Source organism: Hemicordylus capensis, chromosome 6, assembly GCF_027244095.1.
Source record: "Hemicordylus capensis ecotype Gifberg chromosome 6, rHemCap1.1.pri, whole genome shotgun sequence".
In the NCBI taxonomy this organism is placed as follows: Eukaryota; Metazoa; Chordata; class Lepidosauria; order Squamata; family Cordylidae; genus Hemicordylus; species Hemicordylus capensis.
Window position 1 is genome coordinate 59,419,741 of NC_069662.1, and position 20,139 is coordinate 59,439,879.

Sequence of the window (20,139 nt, forward strand, 5' to 3'; positions counted from 1 at the left end):
TGCTTCATCTGGTGGTTTTGTGGCCTCAGATGGGAGAAAGGAGGTTGACAAGCATTTCATTTCTCATCTCTGCCTTGACCCCTCGTTCAGTTCAGAAAACAGATATAGATATTCCCCTGAGATAGAGATATTCCCCTTAGGAGACGGAGACACTCTGGGAAGAGCATCTAGGTTCCAAGTCCCCCCGGCATCTCCAAGATAGGGCCAAGAGAGATTCCTGCCTGCAACCTTGGAGAAGCCACTGCCAGTCTGTGTAGACAATACTGAGCTAGATGGACCAATGGTTTGACTCAGTATATGGCAGTTTCCTACGTTCCTATGAGATTCCTTCTCAACCTTTCCCTTCCTCTGCCTTTTAGCAGTGGCTCCCAAGGCTGTGCCCACTTCCCGTTTCCTTTTCCATGTTCATAAACAGTCATTCTTTTCATTTTCCCTTACTCATGAGTAGCTAGTGCTCTTCTGACAGGCATCCCTGCCTTTGCAATGAAGCAGTCTTCCACCATCCCCTTCTGCTTCCATGTGTCTGTAGCCTCCTGTCACAAGCCTCATCAGCTCCTGAACTGAGGTATTTATTTATTTATCACTTAAATATTTACATCCTGCCTTTCCTACACTGCCTTTTCCCTCTGCACTGTCACCTCATTCAACTTGTGGAATTCTCTGCCACAAGATGTGGTGACAGCCAACAACCTGGATGGCTTTAAGAGGGGTTTGGATAACTTCATGAAGGAAAGGTCTATCAACGGCTACTAGTTGGAGGGCTAAAGGCCACTTCCAGCCTAAAGGCAGGACGCCTCTGAGTACCAGTTGCAGGGGAGTAACAGCAGGAGAGAAGGCATGCCCTCAGCTCCTGCCTGTGGCTTCCAGCGGCATCTGGTGGGCCACTGTGTGAAACAGGATGCTTGACTAGATGGGCCTTGGGCCTGATCCAGCAGGGCTGTTCTTATGTTCTTATGAGAAAACTATTGCTGGAGGACATAGGCAGTGACCACTGGGAAAGGGCATCATAGCACTTTTATGGACCTGAGTTTTATCTAGTTTGACCCTTAGGGAAGTGGAGATCCTCAGCTGCAGGCATCATATTTGCAGCCCAAAGTCCAGCTCTGGAGAATCTCTATTCTGCACTACTAGAAAATGCAGAGCAAAACTGATCTAGAAGTTGGGGGTAAGCAGTGAAATGGCCAAATTTGCAGATGCCACTAAACTATTTAGGGGAGTGAAATCGAAAACAGCTTGTGAGGAGCTCCAAAAAGATCTCTCCAAACTGGATGACTGGGCGACAAAATGGCAAATGCAGGTCAGTGTAAGCAAGTGTAAAGTGGTGCATATGTGGGCAAAAATCAAAATCTAACTTCATATATACACTGGTGAGATCTGAGATGTCAGTGACTGACCAGGAGAGAGATCTCTGAATCAATGAACACTGACCAGCTCATTGAAAGTGTCAGCTCAGTGTCCTTTTTCAACTGTGAAAAAGGCAAATTCCATGCTAAGGATCATTAGGAAGGGGATTGAAAATAAAAATGCTAATGTTATGATTTAACCACCCATTTAGGTCATCTGAGGAGGTCTGTCTCCAGTTACCACCAACTCGTCTGATGGCTACACAGAGACGGGCCTTCTCGGTTGCTGCCCCAAGATTGTGGAATCCGCTCCCCACTAAGATACGATCCTTCCCATCTCTGGCAATTTTTTAAAAAAATCTAAAAACCCATCTTTTTAACCAAGCTTTCTCAGCCTTTTAAAATTTGTTCGTTTTAATTTTGTGATTTATTTTAAGTTGTTGAATTGTTTTAACTGTTTATATGTGTTTTAATTGTTTTATGTTAACCACCCAGAGACAAAAGTTTGGGCGGTATATATTAATGAATGAATGAATGAATGAATGAATAAATAAATAAATAAATAAATAAATAATATTATGATGCCCTTATACAATCTATGGTGTGGCCACAATTGTAGTACTGTGTGAAGTGGTCACTGTATCTTAAGAAGGACATTGTAGAACTGGAAGAGGTGCAGAAGAGGGCAACCAATATGATCAGGGGGTGGAGCACCTTTCTTATTAGGCAAGGCATCTGGGGCTTTTTAGCTTGGAAAAGAGGCGACTATGGGGAGAAATGATCAAGGTGTATAAATTTATGCATGGAATAAAGAGAGTGGACAGATAAATTTCTCTCCTTCTCTCACAACACTAGAGCCAGGGGTCATCCCATGAAATTGAAAGCTGGGAATTTTACAGCCAACAAAAGGAAGTATTTTTTCATAGACTGCATAATTAATCTATGGAATTCTCTGCCATGGGTTGTGGTGATGGCCACTAGCTTGGATGGCTTTAAATGGAGTTTAGACAAATTCACGAAGGACAGGTCTATCAATGACTACAAGTCTGTTGGCTATAGGCCACCTCCAGCCTCAGAGGCAAGATGCCTCTAAATACCAGTTGCAGGGGAGCAACAGCAGGAGAGATGCCATGCCCTAACCTCATGTCTGTGGGCTTCTCAGAGGCATCTGGTGGGCCACTGTGTGAAACGGGACTGGTTGGGCCTTGGGCCTGCTCCAGCAGGGCTGTTCTTATGTTCAAAGTCAAGCAGACAAAATCAGAAGATATTGTGGCAGAGAGTGAGAAAGCTCCCTATCATGACGAAAGCTTGAGTGAACAAACTGGAGATGTCAGTTCCCAAGGAAAATTACCTCTTTGTCATTCAGAATTCCTGGCATTTTGCTCCAGGGCTTCTCTTATGTAACCTATGCCTCTGTGTGCTGTTTTTTTTTGTTTTTTGTTTTTTTTTAAACCTAATAGCTCTGTCATGTGAGTAGTCATAATCTGCATATCAAAGTCCTGAGTAAATATTTCACATAGCTCAAGCTGAAGGAGATATTCTGGGCAAATGGGAGGCAATGGGCCACCTCTATAGTTGCATTCATCAAATCTGATAGCAAAGCTTCCAGGTCTCACTCTAGCATCAGGGATCTGGTCCAAATGAACTACATACAGTCAAATTACATAACAGAGAGCAATGAAAATCACATTCTCTTATGGGAGATGAGGGAGGAGGCCTTTCCCATGGGATGGGTCAAAAACATCTCGAGTCTAAATGCAATTTAGCATCTTTGTTGTCTCTAATGTGATTCTTTCCCCCTTGAACTTGTGAAGCAAGAAGCAGGCCTAGTAATTTGAAAGATCTGCTAGATGTGAGTTTTCCTGGATGCATAATTGCAAGACAGATATTAAGAATGTGTACTAGTCACCATTATGGGACAGAGGTTTTGGTATTTCTAATAACTTGAACAAATTATTTGAATCCGGAAATGTTTGATTACTGAAATAATGTTTGATTACTGAAATAATGTATGTGTCTGAAATAATGTATGTGTTGTGGCTGAATACCTGAACTTCAGTATATAGATTATTATAATAGTAATGATCCATAGCATGGGACAATATGCTGGGACCCCACAAAACCCAGTATTGTATGTGTCCCTTGTGAAAGTGGCCCTGTTAGTATTGTTAGCATGTATTGTTTACAAAAGAATATATGAAAAGACACTGGCAAAGTTTCTCATGAATTATTTTTAGAAGTAGCAAGAAAACACGGCAACAGATTCAAGAAAAGATGTCTTATGTACATATTTAAGCTACATTTCTACAAAACTGTACATTTTTACTCTATCACTGCACATAATAGCACAAAACAAAAAGTTAGACTACAGCAGAATCAAATTTGCTCCACAAAATTCTCTTTTGCAGATTTTGTTGCTGAATATTCTCCCAATATGCTTGCTTCACATACATGTTCACATACATGCCTACTTTGGCTTAGGGAGAATGTGTTCCCATGCTCTAAGACAGTGATTCTCAAACTTGGGTCCTCAGGTGTTATTGGACTTCAACTCCCATGATCCCCAACCAAAGGCCACTGAGGCTGGGGATTATGGGAGTTGAAGTCCAATAAAACCTGAGGACCCAAGTTTGAGAATCCCTGCTCTAAGAGTTTTGGCAGGGGTGTGAGTGTGGGGAGGATTAGGATCAGGGAAACAGAGTGGGAAGAAAGGGTTAATCACCTAGTCTCCCAGCACTACATTTTTGACCTTCCATGATGCAGTTTGGTGGGCCTGCTAATGCCGATCTCTCTCTCTCTCTCTCTCTCTCTCTCTCTCTCTCTCTCTCTCTGTGTGTGTGTGTGTGTGTGTGTGTAAGAGATCCATGGTATCTAGTTTGTTTCAATGTTCCCTGCACATAGAAATCAAGCATGTTGGGGAGAAGTCTAGATAATAAATACAAAAGTTAAAGATCTCCACTACTTGCTTGGGGAAAAGATTAGACTGGAACTCTTCTCTCTGACATAGAGTTTCGATAGGGAACGCTGTGCGTGTAGAGCATTCAGTCATTTGAACATGCAGTCTGGGCTTCAAACCCTGGTTTGAAGTGTTTCTTCCTTTGTGAGAAATAGGTCCAGGGGGAGATTTGTTGTGCAAAACCCACTACAGCTGTTTTGGAGGTGCTATTTTCTGTTCTTTTATTTTACTCCCAAAGAATGCAACCAGCAAGGCAGAAAATTGCTTTCTTCTAACAGGAATCTCTCAGGGGAGTGTGTATAGATACAATATGTTTTTGTTCACAGAGAGAATACACCAAGGGTGTAGGAAGGCTGGCGTGGCCCCAGGAGAGGATGGGAGGCTGAGTGATAGGCCCACCCCCCACTGCTGTCACTGTACACCACACCTCTTCACCGCTGAGTGCACTAACCCACACTGGCCATGTCCCTTCCACCTCCATGTACCCTGCACAGGGAGTCTTGCTGGTGCTGGACATGGATGTGCGATCCACTCAGCTAGCGAGTGTTTTCTGCACCAGTCCAGTAGAGTGCTTCTTTTCTCTCCCTCATGAAAAAAAGCACCCAGCTGGGCTGGGACAGAAAGCACTCCCTGACTAAACAGGCCACTGACACACAGCAGCAAAAATCAAACAGCAAGCATGGCACCCAGCAGTGGGGAGTGGACAGGTGTGGTGCCCACCAGTGCCACCAAGGAAGGGGTTTCTGTGCATGGAACCTAGTGACAGCAGCAATGGTGGCTGCAGCAACACTGGGCGGGGGGGGTGAGGTGTCCTAGGATGAGGGGCTCTTTGGTGGCCCTTGCATCCCTGTGGCCCAAGGACATTCATCCCCCCTGGCTCCACAGTGGCGATGCCACTGCCATGCACCCCTGCGACTGCAATATACAGGGCCTCCTTCTGCTCACACATCATCTGACATCATGAAAAATACTTAAATTAGTATTAACAACTGATAATTAATGGTTGTATGAAGGGGAAAGCACAGACCTAGCAAAAGATGGGAAAGAGCTTGGTGTGTTGGGAGGGGAACTGGAGTCAAGCAAGAAGCTAGCAGTCTGGATGATAGCAATATTTCCCTGTCAACAAGATGTTTATAAACTGTCTCTGAAAGAAAGGGGAGAGGCAGTTAATTACTGGAATAAACAACATTCTGACCATATAGACTAGGGTCACCAGCTGAGATAGTCTGTAAGCTCATCGAAAGCTTGCAAGTCTTGTTATGCCGTGAAGATGGTTTGTCAGAAGAAGTTTTATCATCACTCTTAAGGTTAATCAACTTTTACAGGCTAACCCTCACCATGTCTGTACATTAAGAAGGCAGGAAAGTGAACCTTTTGTCATTAGGCCACACATTCACATGCTCATTCAGTGGAAGCAGGACCGGCTCTAGGATAAAGCGTGCCCTAGATGAGGCGAAAACCCAGCTCCCTTGAGAAGTCCATAATGCTGGGAAAGGTTGAAGGAAAGAGAAGAAGAGGATGACCAGCAGCAAGGTGGATGGACTCGATTACGACAGCATTGAATGCACCACTGAGAGACCTTAAAGGCCAAGTTGAAGACAGATCATCCTGGAATCTATCTATGTGGTTGCTAAGAGTCAACACCAACTTGATTGCACTTAATCAACCAACCAATCAATCAATCAGATGAGGCACCCCTTCAGCACACACATCCCTTAGTTCAGTAGCCAAGTTCTTGTACCGGATTGTAAAATCTAGTCACTCAGCTCTGCACCCCCTTCAGGTAGTCCACACCACCTCCGAGGCTGGCCTTGAATTGGAAGGAAGGAATCAGAGGGGCACCTAGGTAATTTTGGAGCCTGAATCTAAAGTCCTTTGGTGTGCCCCCCTCCGACCTACTGCAAGTTAAATCATCCCCCTACATGTCATCCCCCCTACACACACACTATGACACATGCAGTATTTTTAACACATGTGTTCTTGTGGACACAAACAGCAGCTGAATTCACAAGAATGTAAGAATATAAAACAGGTATATTTATGCAAATATACACTAGCAGAAAAATTTCAATGCACAACAGATTCGCCTTTCACATATTTCTTTCCTCACTCTTTCTGTCTCTAAAGCAGAGGTCACACTCAGCCACCCAGCACAGGTCACAGTCATGCCAGCAGTGTGGCAACCACACCACCTGGGATGGTCTAAAGAGGATGCCGGGGGGGGGGGTGGCGGCAGAGGGTGTGGCAGCCCTGGATCTTCAGGCCGGAAGTCCAGGGTAAGAACACCTTTGGAATGAATCAAACAAACAAAAACTATCAGCCCCTTGTCTTGAAATCAGTGAAATAGCACCAATGATTCCTAGGCCTGATGTGTTGATACAATTGAATTTCCCCTTTTTATAAAATATGGAAGCTTTCTCCTAGCTCTTCAAGTCTTTTCTTAGAACTCTGCAACTCTGCCTGTATTGGCTGCTGAGGTTCTATAAAGCAAACCTAGGGGTAGTATGCAAGGGAAGAGGGGGCAGGAAAGGAGGAAGGGAATTGGGACAGAAACAGTAGTTCTGTAAAATACTTGCAAATGTGTGTCTGAGTCTATCTTTCACTCCTCTTCTGCACTGTCTTCACTGCCACTGCAGAGGGGAATAAACTACTTCTGTTTTCACCAGGGTCATCCAATGAAACTGGCAAGAAATTCAGGACAAACAAAAGGAAGTACTTCTTCACACCACAAATAATTACTCTATGGAACAAGATGTGGTGATGGCCACTAGCTCTGATTGCTTTAAAGAGGAATTAGACAGATTTGAGAAAGACACGTCTTCTAAATGGCAACTGCTCATGATGGCCATATGCTACCTCCAAATTGGGCATCAATATGCCCCTGTATACCAACTGCACAGGAGCAATAGCAGAAGAAAGCTATTGCCTTCATCTGTGGGCCTCCCAGAGGCATCTGGCTGGCCACAATGGGAAACAGGATGCTGGACTAGAAAAGTCTTGACCAGGTATGTATGTGTGTATGCATGTATGTATTACAATTTTTGACATTATGTAGTTTACAAACATCATTCCTAGTTTTTTCTATCCCCCCCCCCCACCGTGCTCCCCGAGCCTGACCTTTCCTCCCCAAGCCAGCCTTTGCACGCTGCGCTGGTTGGGGGGAGGTGAGAAAAGAAATAGAGATAGCAGGAGAGCAGAAGGAGAGAAGAGAAGAAATACACACCTTTGCACCAACAGCTGTGGGTAAAATCAAAAGGATTCTTATTTTAAGAATAATTCAAGCAAGTTGTCCCAGATTTCTGACCATTTATTTGGGTTATTTACTTTTATGAGGACCCATTTTTCATGTGCCGCTAACTCAAGCAGGTCATGCACCCATTCCTCAATCCTAGGGGGAGTGGGAGATTTCCACTGCCTCAGTATTAATCTTTCAACCACCAGTAACCTGCGCTACGCTGATAACACCACTCTGATAGCTAAGAATGTGGATGATCTGCAAGCTCTAGTAGTGAAAGTCAAGGAGCACAATGAAAAAATGGGACTATAACTAAATGTAAAGAAGACTAAACTAATGACAACGGGTACAACAACCAGCCTCAGTATTGATAATTAAGACATTGAAGTGGTGGATAGCTTCTGTCTTTTAGGATCAGCCATCAACAGTAAAGGATCCAGCAGTCAAGAAATACGCTGCAGACTAGTACTTGGTAAGGCTGCAATGAAGGCCTTGGAAAGGATATCTAGATGCTTTGACATGTCTATGCCTACAAAAATTAGAATTGTTTGGTTTTTCTCATGACAATCTATGGATGCGAAAGCTGGACTTTGAAGAAGCAAGATAGAAAAAGTATTGACACTTTTGAACTTTGGTGCTGGAGAAGACTTTTGAAGATACCATGGACAGCCAGGAAAACAAACTAATGGATCACAGAACAAATCAATCCAGAATTTCCACTCAAGGCACAAATAACCAGGCTCAAATTATCATACTTCAGACATATTATGCAAAAACCCAACTCCCTTGAGAAGTCCATAATCCTGGGTAATGCTGAAGGAAAGGAAAGAAGAGGATGACCAGCAACAAGGTGGATGGAATAAGTTACAACCGCAATGAATGCACCACTGAGAGACCTTAAAAGCCAAATTGAAGACAGATCATCCTGGAGAGAATCTATCTATGTGGTCGCTAAGAGTCCACACCAACTTGATGGCACTTAATCAATCAATCAATTAATCAGTCAATCAAAAGCCTCTCCATAGCCATTGAAGTACCTGACTACTGAACTTGTTGTTTGGGAGGGTAGAAGTGAACCCTTATATAAATGTCAGTTATGAATGTTATGCAGATTGCTTTGTCCTTGAATTCCACACCCTATCTATGTAGCAATAGCATTTTGGAATAGATGCCCCCTGGAGTGTAGCAAGGTTGGAGTGGAACAGAAAAGTGCAAATGGGCCCGTTCCTTGCCCCACCTCCCTACCTTATTCTTTGGAGAGGGGGGAGGGGAGAAGTGAAGAACAAGCTGTTGCTCAGGTGATGGGCCCTCTCGTTCAGAGACACTTGCCCCCTCTTGTTCTATTTTAGCTATACCCCTGATGCCCCCACTTTTATGACAGACAGGCAAACAGAGAGATAAACATTCTTTTTCTTTCAATTATATGTCCAGGAACTTCGCATTTTCACTGAAACTATATACTGTTATTTTTATACCACTGTCCTCTTCTCTTTTTAAGTCTCACTTAACTTAGAATTTTTGAGGAATCAAGGAGAATCGACTGATCTGGAAATGAAATGGAAAACCAGTGGATAGTAGTAGTTAATATACACCTATCTGCAGGGTATTCTTACTCTGCTTATTGTTTTCTTTTTTATTACAAGTTGCTCCAAACACTAATTTAGTTAACGCTGATAAATATGCATGAAACTGTGCACGAAACAGAAATGGCCGCAAACATCTTGAGCTGAAAATACTTTACATGTTTGTGAGCAATGTTGGCTCTGACCCATTGGCTAGGCATTGGCAAGAAAGAAGGCTCTCGTCCCTGATGCATACAAAAAGGCATAAAACCATTTCTTGACGTATCGTTTGCAAATAGTTAAAGCTGTATGAGAGGTCGAAGTCAAGACTGTCAAAATCACAAGATGAAACTAAAGGTTTGTGTGGTGATGGTGGTGATGATTTTCATAATATGAACATGTGGAAGAGGAAATTCCAATGAAATGCTCCAATCATGTCAGCATAAAATAGATACCAGTCCAAGGCTGTAATTAAATGTTTCCCTAGCAACCATACATCATGTCAGACTTTAGGAGTGAAATTAATTATAGGGTCAAATTCAATGGAAATGTTTGGGTGACCCTGCCCTTCAGGCAGGGTGAAAAATTCCCTGATGAATAATTACTTTAGTAATAATTTCAGATTTCATTTTTTACACAATGGGACACCTGACCAAACAACAACAACAAACGCTCCTGCAATTAGCACGTGGGGATAAAGAGGATCAGCCCTTTGGATTAAGTTCAAAGTCAGGGCAGGGAATTGGGAAAGGATGCCCTTTAATGGCAGGAAAGCACACAACAGAGCCCAAGAATGACCCCAATCTGTGTTAAATGCTGGAAAGTTGTGGGCTACATACAGTAATCTCCTGCAAACATGAATGGGCAAGTAGCCCTTCAATCATCTGAACGTTTCTGCTAGCACTATGATGCTTATCAGTCTGCTTTCCCTAACATTCAGACAACATCCTCAGTGAATAATACACAGTGATATCACTGGCAGCCTGGCGCATGTAGCAACACACTGTGCTTTACTCGGTGTCATTCCTCTTGACCTTCCTCAAAAGGCAGCAAAACTTAATGAATCACCAGCCATTAAATGTTGCTTTCCTATTCTACCTCAGCTTGTTTTGCAGAAAAGGTTGCTAGGGCTGCAGCCCACTCCATCCTGTGCATGTGGTCTTGGTCATACCACATGTTACGCTGAACATCTCATTTGTGCTTTCATCTTCTTTTAAAAAATGAAAATAGCAGGTATGGGAGCAATCAGAACTGAGCCATGAGGATGAAGTAGTGCACAGGGAGTGGACATTTAGTCTCCCACACCATAAACTATGGTCCTGATGAAAATGTCCCCATGTGCTTTTAGCCCCATGAGGGAAGTTCTCCTTGGCACCAACTGCATTGTCTTTAACTCAAGGACACTGACAGATGCTTAAAAGATCCAGGGCCCAGGTCCACAGCCCCACTTTTGATAACTAAACTCAATCATACCCTTCCAAGAATAGTTACTAGGGGTACGGACCGCAGTTTATTTATTTATTTATTTTATTGTTAAATTTATATACCGCCTTTCATTAAAAACAATCCCAAGGCAGTCGGAGCGGTCCGTGGACCAGTTTGGCCAAACCTCAAACCAGTCTGGTGGTTCCAGGCGGTACCGGGTTGGTGGGGAGCAGTACCTTTAAAAGTAAAGCCGCAGGCCCTTAGTAACTCCTTACCAGTGGCACCACAGCAGCACTGTGGATCAGTCCAAATTCGGACCACGGATAAGACCATGGTCCGTGCTCAACCCTAATATAGTTTTGAATTTGTTTGTTTGTTTAGTAAGTACATTTCAATACCACCCCATACAAAAGTCCCTGGGCAGTTCACAATCCAAAAACAACCATTACAATATTAATTTGATTAAAACAGTTTAAAATGCAAATAAAAATGCTAAAACCCGAAGCCTTAAAACTATAAATGAAAAGCCTAACTAAAAAGATATGTTTTCAGGTCCTTCTTGTGGTGTATTTAGTTAATATATTCATTGATCCAGGTCAGCTTTGGAATGATGCTTTGATTACTTTTATTCCAGTAATGGAAAAGAGGTGGGGCTGACAAACAGCCAGCAGCAAGAGCACTTGAAGGCACACTGCACTTGTCTCTCTGAAAATAATATCGGTCTAATTTAACTGTTAGTATTCCTAATTCAGCTCCACTGTCTTGTTCTTGCATACCACAATTCTTTCCTCTGGATTCTACACTGACGACAAGAATTGCTAAGAAGTCCTCCATAAACCAACCAAAAAACAAAACAAACAAAAGCAACAGAGAGGGAGGGAAAGGCCTACAAGACACAGAGAGGACAAAGAAAAGCAAGGGACAGAAAGACAGACCCACCATTCTTCTAACCAGATATTTTGTCTCTCCATCACTTGGAATTCAGAATTTTTCTTCATAGAGATAACATACTGTGTAATACAAGAATTTTGTAATAGCCTGTTTTTGAGTGCAGCAGCCATCTTATCTACTGCATAGTCTCTTAGCTCCGCCTGAAGGCAGAGGCCCACTTATCACTGGACTTTGTGTCCAAAGTCTGATCCTCTGCAGCCGGAGGGCCTCCAAACGCCCCCTGGGGGCCTGTCCTCCATGACAGTGCGCCATATGCTCCACCTCCACTCACCAAGACCTACTGGAGGGCCTCCGGTGGCCAAATGCTTAAGTGGGGGGACCCTCTCTGGAACTGCACAACCCTGCTCGCTCCAGCATGGTGCAACTTAAGTTGAGCAACCACATGCTCACAGGGCCTTCCAGCCGCCCAACAACTGGAGTAGAGTGGGCGGGGGGCCTCTGGCAGTGGCAACTCAGCGGGGACTTCTGGCAGTAATGATGTGCTGTGGGGGGCCTCTGGAACAGCACTCAACCATGTGCCTGAGTGGAGGGCCTCCCCCGCATGGCGGTCATGTGCTTGCAGAACCCTCCGGCAGCGGCAGCCATAATGTGCTGTAGGGGGAGCCTCCAGTGGCAGCAATTCAAGCAGGCTCCAGTAGGAGCCTCCAACGGCAGCCATGTGCTGGGGAGTTGGGGGGGCGTCCGTGGCACGTTTTGTTTGAGCTCACCCTGAGAAGGCTGCCTTACTCTTCCAGGTTGAGGCAGCTAGCCTGCCTGCCTGCCTGCCCCATGTCTTTTTCTTTTGGGGACTTTTTTGGGGGACGGGACTGCTTTCCTGCCTGCTGGCCTCTAGGGTTGTGCATTTTGTAATTTTTCTGTTTCAATTTGTACCAAATCCGAATCAACCCCATTTTGTATTTTGTCCAAAATTAAGCCTTCCGAATCACCCCAGTTTTGTTTTGTATCCAAATTAATCCGAATCTGAATCCTAATTAATTCAGATTTTTAAAATGGGTCACATGGTCAAAAGAGTGGGTGGGGGTTATAGTGCCCAATGAGTGGAAGCTACCACAAAAATTTCAAAGGAATTGGGCAAACTGCTGATTTTTGGTTAATTTTTGAAGTTTGCGCATCTTTCAGATTTTCCCCATAGGGTATGATGGAGGTTTCAGGAAAAGAACAGCTTCACGTGGCGGGGGTGGTGGCCCAGAGTGGAGTGTGGTTGGTGGTGGTGATGTGCCTAAATACACTTTTCTGGGTTCTTGTCTGGGTCCTTATATTAAGAATAACCAGACACAGGAGAAACTTTTATAAGGCTTTTTAATATTTGCACTACTGCAGATAGTGCGGTGCTCAATGGTTCTCTCACCAAAATTGAGGACCCTGAATTACAATTTCAATAGGTCTTTATACCTTAGCATAGTGCTTACACAGCTCGAATAAACATGTGTCACACAACAATGAGAAAACAGGATATGCATTATCAACATGAGCCACAGACTTCTGTTTCCTAACTTAAGACATCACTTTATCTTTACAATGGCTCAAACTTCCCTTAAGGTAAACACATTAGCTAAGCACTTACACAATTTTCACCTTTTGTGGATTCAAACACATCAGTGGTGCCCAGTTGGTACAAGGAAGCGACCACAATTTTTTCAGAGGAATTTGGCAAAGGGCTGATTTTTAAAGAATTAATGAAGTTACGCATCTTTCAGATTTTCCTCGTAGGGTATAATGGAGGTTTCTGCAGTCCCATAACTTCACTTGAGGGGCACTGGGGTGGCCCAGAGCAAGTGGCGGTGTAGTGCACATAGGGTGCCAACCACCCACATGGGTTGCCAACCCATGAAGTACAGGGTTTTGTTGTTCTAGAGGTGTTCTGAGAGTAGCTCCTCTAGTAGCATATGAGAGTGGAGTCATGGTTTCTCATTAAAAATCTCATTTGCTACCAGAGAATCTAAACTCAACACCTCAGAAACAACAAAGCCCAGTACCCCAATGGGTTAGCAAACCAGGGGGGTGGTTGACACCCTCTGTGCACTACACCACCACTCGCTTCAGGCCATCCCAGTGCCACCCAACTGGAGTTATGGGGTTGCTGTAACCTCCATTATTCCCTATGGGAAAAAAATCTTAAAGACGTGTAAACCTCAAAAATTCCTAAGAAATCAGCCATTTGACCTATTTGGAATCTGGGTGCACCACCTTTGGGGCACTGCCACCCAACCCACTGTTTTGCCCCTGAAGCCCCACATAAACAAGTTGAAAGAGTGAAGAGAATGATGAACGACACTTAATTTTTTGGCACAGTCATCTGAGAATTTTGCAGTGGGTGGGGGAGCCTGTCCCTGTGGCACTAGCACAGCAGCACAACCCATTTGTGGAGTCAAACAATCTTTCAATAAAAAACCTCCCTCCCCATGGAACAGTGACCTCAGGTCATTTGAGATAGCAAGATAGACCAATGAGCCAGCGTGGTGTAGTGGTTAGAGTGCTGGACTAGGACTGGGGAGACCCAAGTTCAAATCCCCATTCAGCCATGAGATTAGCTGGGTGACTCTGGGCCAGTCACTTCTCTCAGCCTAACCTACTTCACAGGGTTGTTGTGAGGAGAAACCTAAGTATGTAGTACACCGCTCTGGGCTCCTTGGAGGAAGAGTGGGATATAAAATGTAAAAAAATAAAATAAAACTGCCTTGGTACTATGGAACAGCTTCAAATGTTCATTTAACTGAAGTGGAATGAGCCATAGCCCAAACAAATCAGCCTACTGTTCAGAATTGTTGAGATTTATCATCACTGCATTTAAGAAAGTGCAAAACCATGGATCATGGTTACAAGAAAGAGAGAAGCAACTAAGATTCCTGGGGATGTCAATAGATTGACAGGGGTATTCCCCACCCCCCTCCTTTTGTCTCCTGTAGTCCCATGTGGATGACCTGTCCCTGCAATGGCAAACTTGTGAACCACTGGCTTGGACATCATGTCACACCAAATTACATTGTGGCCTAAATTACATTAGACTGCTCAACTTGGGCATCAAAACTTAAGACACCATTATAACTCATAAAAATTAGAAGAAAACCAAAATAGCTCTTCAAAAGAGCCCTGAACAAGTCAAGAGATTCTTTCTAAACCTTTGGAAAGAAAAACCTGTGTAATTTCAGAACTTTCCTAACCAGCTTCTCAAAAAGCTTCTCCACACAATTTATACCATGGCTTTTGCTGAAGCTAAGCAGGTCCAGTTGTAGTCAGTGCCTGGATGGGTAACCACTTGAGAACTCCATGCAGTGTTCCCTTTAATAAGGATTCCCAGATGTTGTTGACTACAACTCCCATAATCCCCAAGCAAAAGCCATCACAGCTGGGGAATATGGGAGTTGTAGTCAACACCATCTGGGAATCCCTGTTAGAGGGAACACTGACCTCATGTATAGTTGGAATTCCATGATGGAAGAAAGGCAATGCATAAATAAATGCCTCTCCATAATATGCTTATGAGATGGGCCATTGATATCAGATTCCATACAGTATAGGGCTCATTGGCTTTTAATAGCTGGGTACAAAGCAGTATTTTGGCAGCTATAGTGCTATAGTATTTGGAGATATTGTAGCTAAAAACATTCTTCTTCCTACAGTTACAGAATTAGGTAACCCTGTTAATGTTCACATTTTGCAAATGAGGGAATGAGGCTGAGAGAGTTATCTGAAAGATGGGTGTCAGATGTTTGGAGGGGGGGGGCACAATTTCAGTGCTTGCCCTGGGCACTATTTACCCTAGATATGCCACTGGCAACAGTCTGCAGGTCCTCACAGATTACCTTGTGTCCTTGCCAGAAGGGTCATGGGCAGGAAAATGCTCTTCAGGCTGATCCTTTTTATATACCAGGGCTGCTCAACTTCAGCCCTCCTGCAGATGTTGGACTACAATTCCCATAATCCCTAGCTATTGGCCACTGTGGCTGGGGATGATGATGATGATGATGATTGCTACACAGTCAGACAGGTGTTATTGACTGGTTTGTTTTATCCAGACATTGAGTCCTTCCCAAGAACCTGGGATGGATGAATTTTATTGTCAATGTTGTTGCTGTTATAATAATTTGTAATATTCTTTCTCTTCCAGGTTCTTGATCTTGCTTCCATTGGGCAGTTCTATTCCTTCTGTTTTTGTTATTATTAATTATTATTATTATTATTACATTTATATCCCGCTCTTCCTCCAAGGAGCCCAGAGTGGTGTACTACATACTTAAGTTTCTCTTTCACAACTACCCTGTGAAGTAGGCTAGGCTGAAAGAGAAGTGACTGGCCCAAAGTCACCCAGCTAGTCTCATGGCTGAATAGGGATTTGAACTTGGGTCTCCCTGGTCCTAGTCCAGCACTCTAACCACTACACCACACTGGCTCTCTACAACTTATGGGAGTTGTAGTTCAAAAACAGCTGGGGGGCCTAAGTTGAGCAGGCCTGATCTATACTGTCTGTTCTCCAACCCCAACTACTTCTAACCATAAGGGTCTGCCTCATCGCTATGTTTTCATAGAGGGACACAGAGTTCATGTTTTAATTGATACAAGTGCAACTATAAATGTGATGGCCAAGTGTGACTATGATGCAGTTCCTCAGAAACCACTGCTGGTACTCTCAACCATGAAAGTATACCTCTATGTGACTCCAACTCAGTTGCCTCTGTGTGGCATGTTCCATACATATTTTACCTTCCAGAACACATCTGTTATACATCCCATGTATGTTGCACCTAGTGGTGATATCTCAATCACCTATGACACAGCTAACGCCTTGGGACTATACTCCAGACTATACTCCCTGATCCAACTACAGATAGATAGATATAGATATATAGATATCTCTTAGATGTAAGGTAAAGTGTGCTGCCAAGTCGATTTCGACTCCTGGTACCCACAGAGCCCTGTGGTTTTCTTTGGTACCTGTCACTAATTCCATGCGTGGCAGCTCCCACGACAGTTTGCAAACAGCTGCCAGATAGCGATGGGGACGGGTGGGAGGGAAGAAAATGGCAGTGGCAGTCGGGCCGGGGGCCCAGCGAGGGGAAAAGATGGCAGCAAACAGTGGCGGCAGGCAGCCTGGTAGGAAGAAAACAACGGCTGAGGCAGCCGGCGAGCAGGGGGAAGGTAGCAGAGGGCGAGGGGTGGTAGAGGGGGATGGCAATGGGAGCAGCGGTGGGCGGGGAGCGGCAGCAAACTAGAGGTGCAGATGCTCTGCGCCTGGCCCAGCTAGTTTCCTATAAACCTCCACCTGTATGAGCACATGTTTCACGGCAATGGAAAACTGAAAAGGAAGCAAGCAAAATTTCACATGGATGAAACAGTTCAGCCAGTTTGCCCTGACACACACACATATTCCTTTCCATATTAGGAAACGGGTTGAAGAAGAGTTGAGACACTTGGAGGAACTTGATATAATCAAGCATGAGGATGGCCCTACCCCATGGGTCTCCTCCATAGTTGCCTCAAAACCTAAACAGCCGGGCAAAATCAGGATATGTGGACATGCACCTCTCCAATCAAGCCATCAAGCGGGAGAGACACATTACTCCCACTGTGGATAACATCATTGCTGATCTTAATGGAACCCATTTTTTTCTCCAAAAAATTGATCTTGATCTTACTGCTGGTTACCATCAATTTGAACTCCAGATATATTATGACATTTTCAACTCATGTGGTCCTTTGCCACTACAAATGCCTCAGCTTTGGCATTTTTTCTGCTGCGGAAATATTTCAGAATACGGTTTGTGAAGTGCTAGCTGGACTCCCAGGTGTGCTCAGTGTCGGTGATGATATTTTGGTGTTTAGCACCACAGAAGAGGATCATGACTCTCATCTTACTGCAGTCATACGGTGTCTGTAGGAGGAGACTCTTAAGCAGAGCAAATGCAAATTCAAAAAAACCACCTTGAAGTTTTTTTGGCTATATCTTTTCCAAAGACAGTATCTCTGCTGGTCCCCCAAAAATTAATGCGATACACAATACTGTTGTACTCACTACTCCCACTGAAGTTTGTAGCCTTTGGGGCCTTGCAAATTATTGTGACAGATTCATCCTGCAGCTTGCCACAATATTGTGTGAGGACAGCACCCAGCCCATCAGGGATCTTACACACACACACACACACACACACACACACACACACACACACACACACTCAACCATGGGAATAGTTGGCTGAACATCAAACTTCTTTCACAGAGCTCAAGAATGCCCTTGCAAGTGATGTCATACTTTGACCCCAACAAACAGACTGAACTTTTGGTGGACACTAGCCCTGTTGGCCTGGGTGCTGTCCTCACACAAGTAGATCAACATGGCCTTTTTTCTACCATAGTGTAAGCTAGCAATGCTCTTTCACCCACAGAACGGTATTCTCAAACAGAGCGGGAGGCATTTGCAATTGCTTCCGCATGTTCTCATTTTCACTTATACATTTATGGCTGTGCTTTCACAGTCATAACTGATCATAAGCCTCTGGAACCTATGTTCAACAATCCATCCTTTCATCCTCCAGTGCGTATTGAACATTGGATGCTTAAATTGCAGGGATATGACCACAGAGTCATCTATCACTCAGGTAAAGGTAATCCAGTTGATTACTTTCCCAGACATCCTATCTCCAGCACAGCTTCTGATCATGACACTACAACCAAGGCCAACACATGCCAACTTTCTTCTCTCCCACACAGTTCCCAAAGCTCTCTCTTTGCAGGAGATTGAGATTGGTACACATGACGACTCTTGCCTCCAGATTGTCATTAAGACCATTTGCAGTGGTCAATGGAAAGCACTTTTGAATGATTTAGCACATTTGACTTCTGAGGCACAAGCCACCATTTGATCGTTTTGCCAATGGGTGCAATGTTCTGTCACAATGTTCTCCTTCGGGACACTCGACTGGTTATTCCACTGGCTCTATGGAACCATGCCATTGATTTGGTTCATGAAGGTCACCAAGGTGTGGTGAAGAACAAAGCATTGTTAAGAGAGGAAGTATGATTTCCTGGAATTGATGCCTTTGCTGAACAAAATGTGCAATCTTGCTCTCTGTGCCAGGCTCCTGAGGAATCTGGTTCCTCAGATTCACTCAGCTCCACTAGAAGTTTCTCCTCCTCCTCCATAACCAGAGGTCAGTGTTGATTTTTGTGATCTCCCCAATGGCAGGCATCTGTTGGTTGTCATTGATTATAGCCATTTTCCAGAGATGGAAATGTTTACCAGCACTTCAGCTAATACTGTAATCCCCAAATTGAATAAAATTTTCTTGGTCTATGGCCTACCAGCTGCTCAAAAATGACAATGGACCACCCTTCCAGAGCCCCCAGTTTGCTGAATTCACAGGCTATCTAGGTTTCAAACCTCAAAAAATCACACCATACTGGCCACAGACTAATGGGGAAGTTGAGAGGGTTCATGACATTTAAGAATGTTGTCCAGATTGCCACAGCAGAGGGTGCCAATCTGAAACAAAAATTATTTCGTTTCTTCCGTAGCTACAGGTCCACTCACCATTGTTCTACCGGTGTGGCACCAGCTACCCCTATGTTTTGCACAAGTTCAGACAAAATTGTCTCAACTTGACATTCCATGTCAAGACATTGCTTTACGTCGACATGATGAACACAGAGAGCGCGATGAAACGATACACTCACTGATCAATGCAGACAAGCCACTGTACTACCATTTGAAGTTGGTGACATGGTTCTAGTGAAAAAGCTATAGCCTTGGAACAAATTGTCACTGTCCTTTAACCTGCACCATATTAAATAATGCAGATAAAAGGTACCATGATCACAGCTCAGTGGGATAATCATACAGTCAAAAGAAATATATCTCACTTCAAACCAATGCAGAGCACATATCAGTAGGAATGTGCACGAACTGCTTCGCAGGCCATGCTAGAGGCCTGCGAACCGGTTCGCTAGTCCAATGGTCCGAAGGTTTGACGCCCTGTGTGTGTGTGTTGTTTTAAGGGCGGTGGGATTGTACTTACCCCTCCCACCACTTTTCCCCCTCCGGCGCTCCAGTTTTAAGCCCAGTCTTCGGGGCGGCAGCATTCCTCCCTGCCACCCCTGTTGCCTGCTAAATGCGGAAGTAACTTCCATGCATGCGTGCGCCGCCGACGCACGCGTCATGCATGTCACTGTGATGTGCGCACACATCAGCGGAACGTGCATGCGTGGAAGTTACTTCCGCATTTAAAACTGGAGTGCCGGAGGAGGAAAAGCGGCAGAATGTGGCTGCATGGAGCCTCATTTCTAAAGCCATCATCATATACCAGACTGTACAAAGTCTTTACAACTGATATAGCAGGGGCTTAACGAAGCTGGAGTGGGCCCAGAGACAAAATTTTAAAATGGGCCCCTCGCTGATACACACACACTCACTTCACATGCGAATTGCCTCTGGGGGGCCCTCAAGGAGTGGGGGGCCCCAGGCAGCCACCTCCCCTTGCCTAATGGTAGTTACACCCCTGGATATAGCATGGAAGTTAGCATGAGCACCTTAACTTGCAATTTCCATTCTTTTTTGAGCACAAGTAAAAATGTAAAGCATCTTAACTCTCATCTTAAACTGAAGATTTTTGGATCACTGAATTATATTTATCTAGGAGAGAGCAACTGTCCCTATTCAATCCAGCATAGCACCCT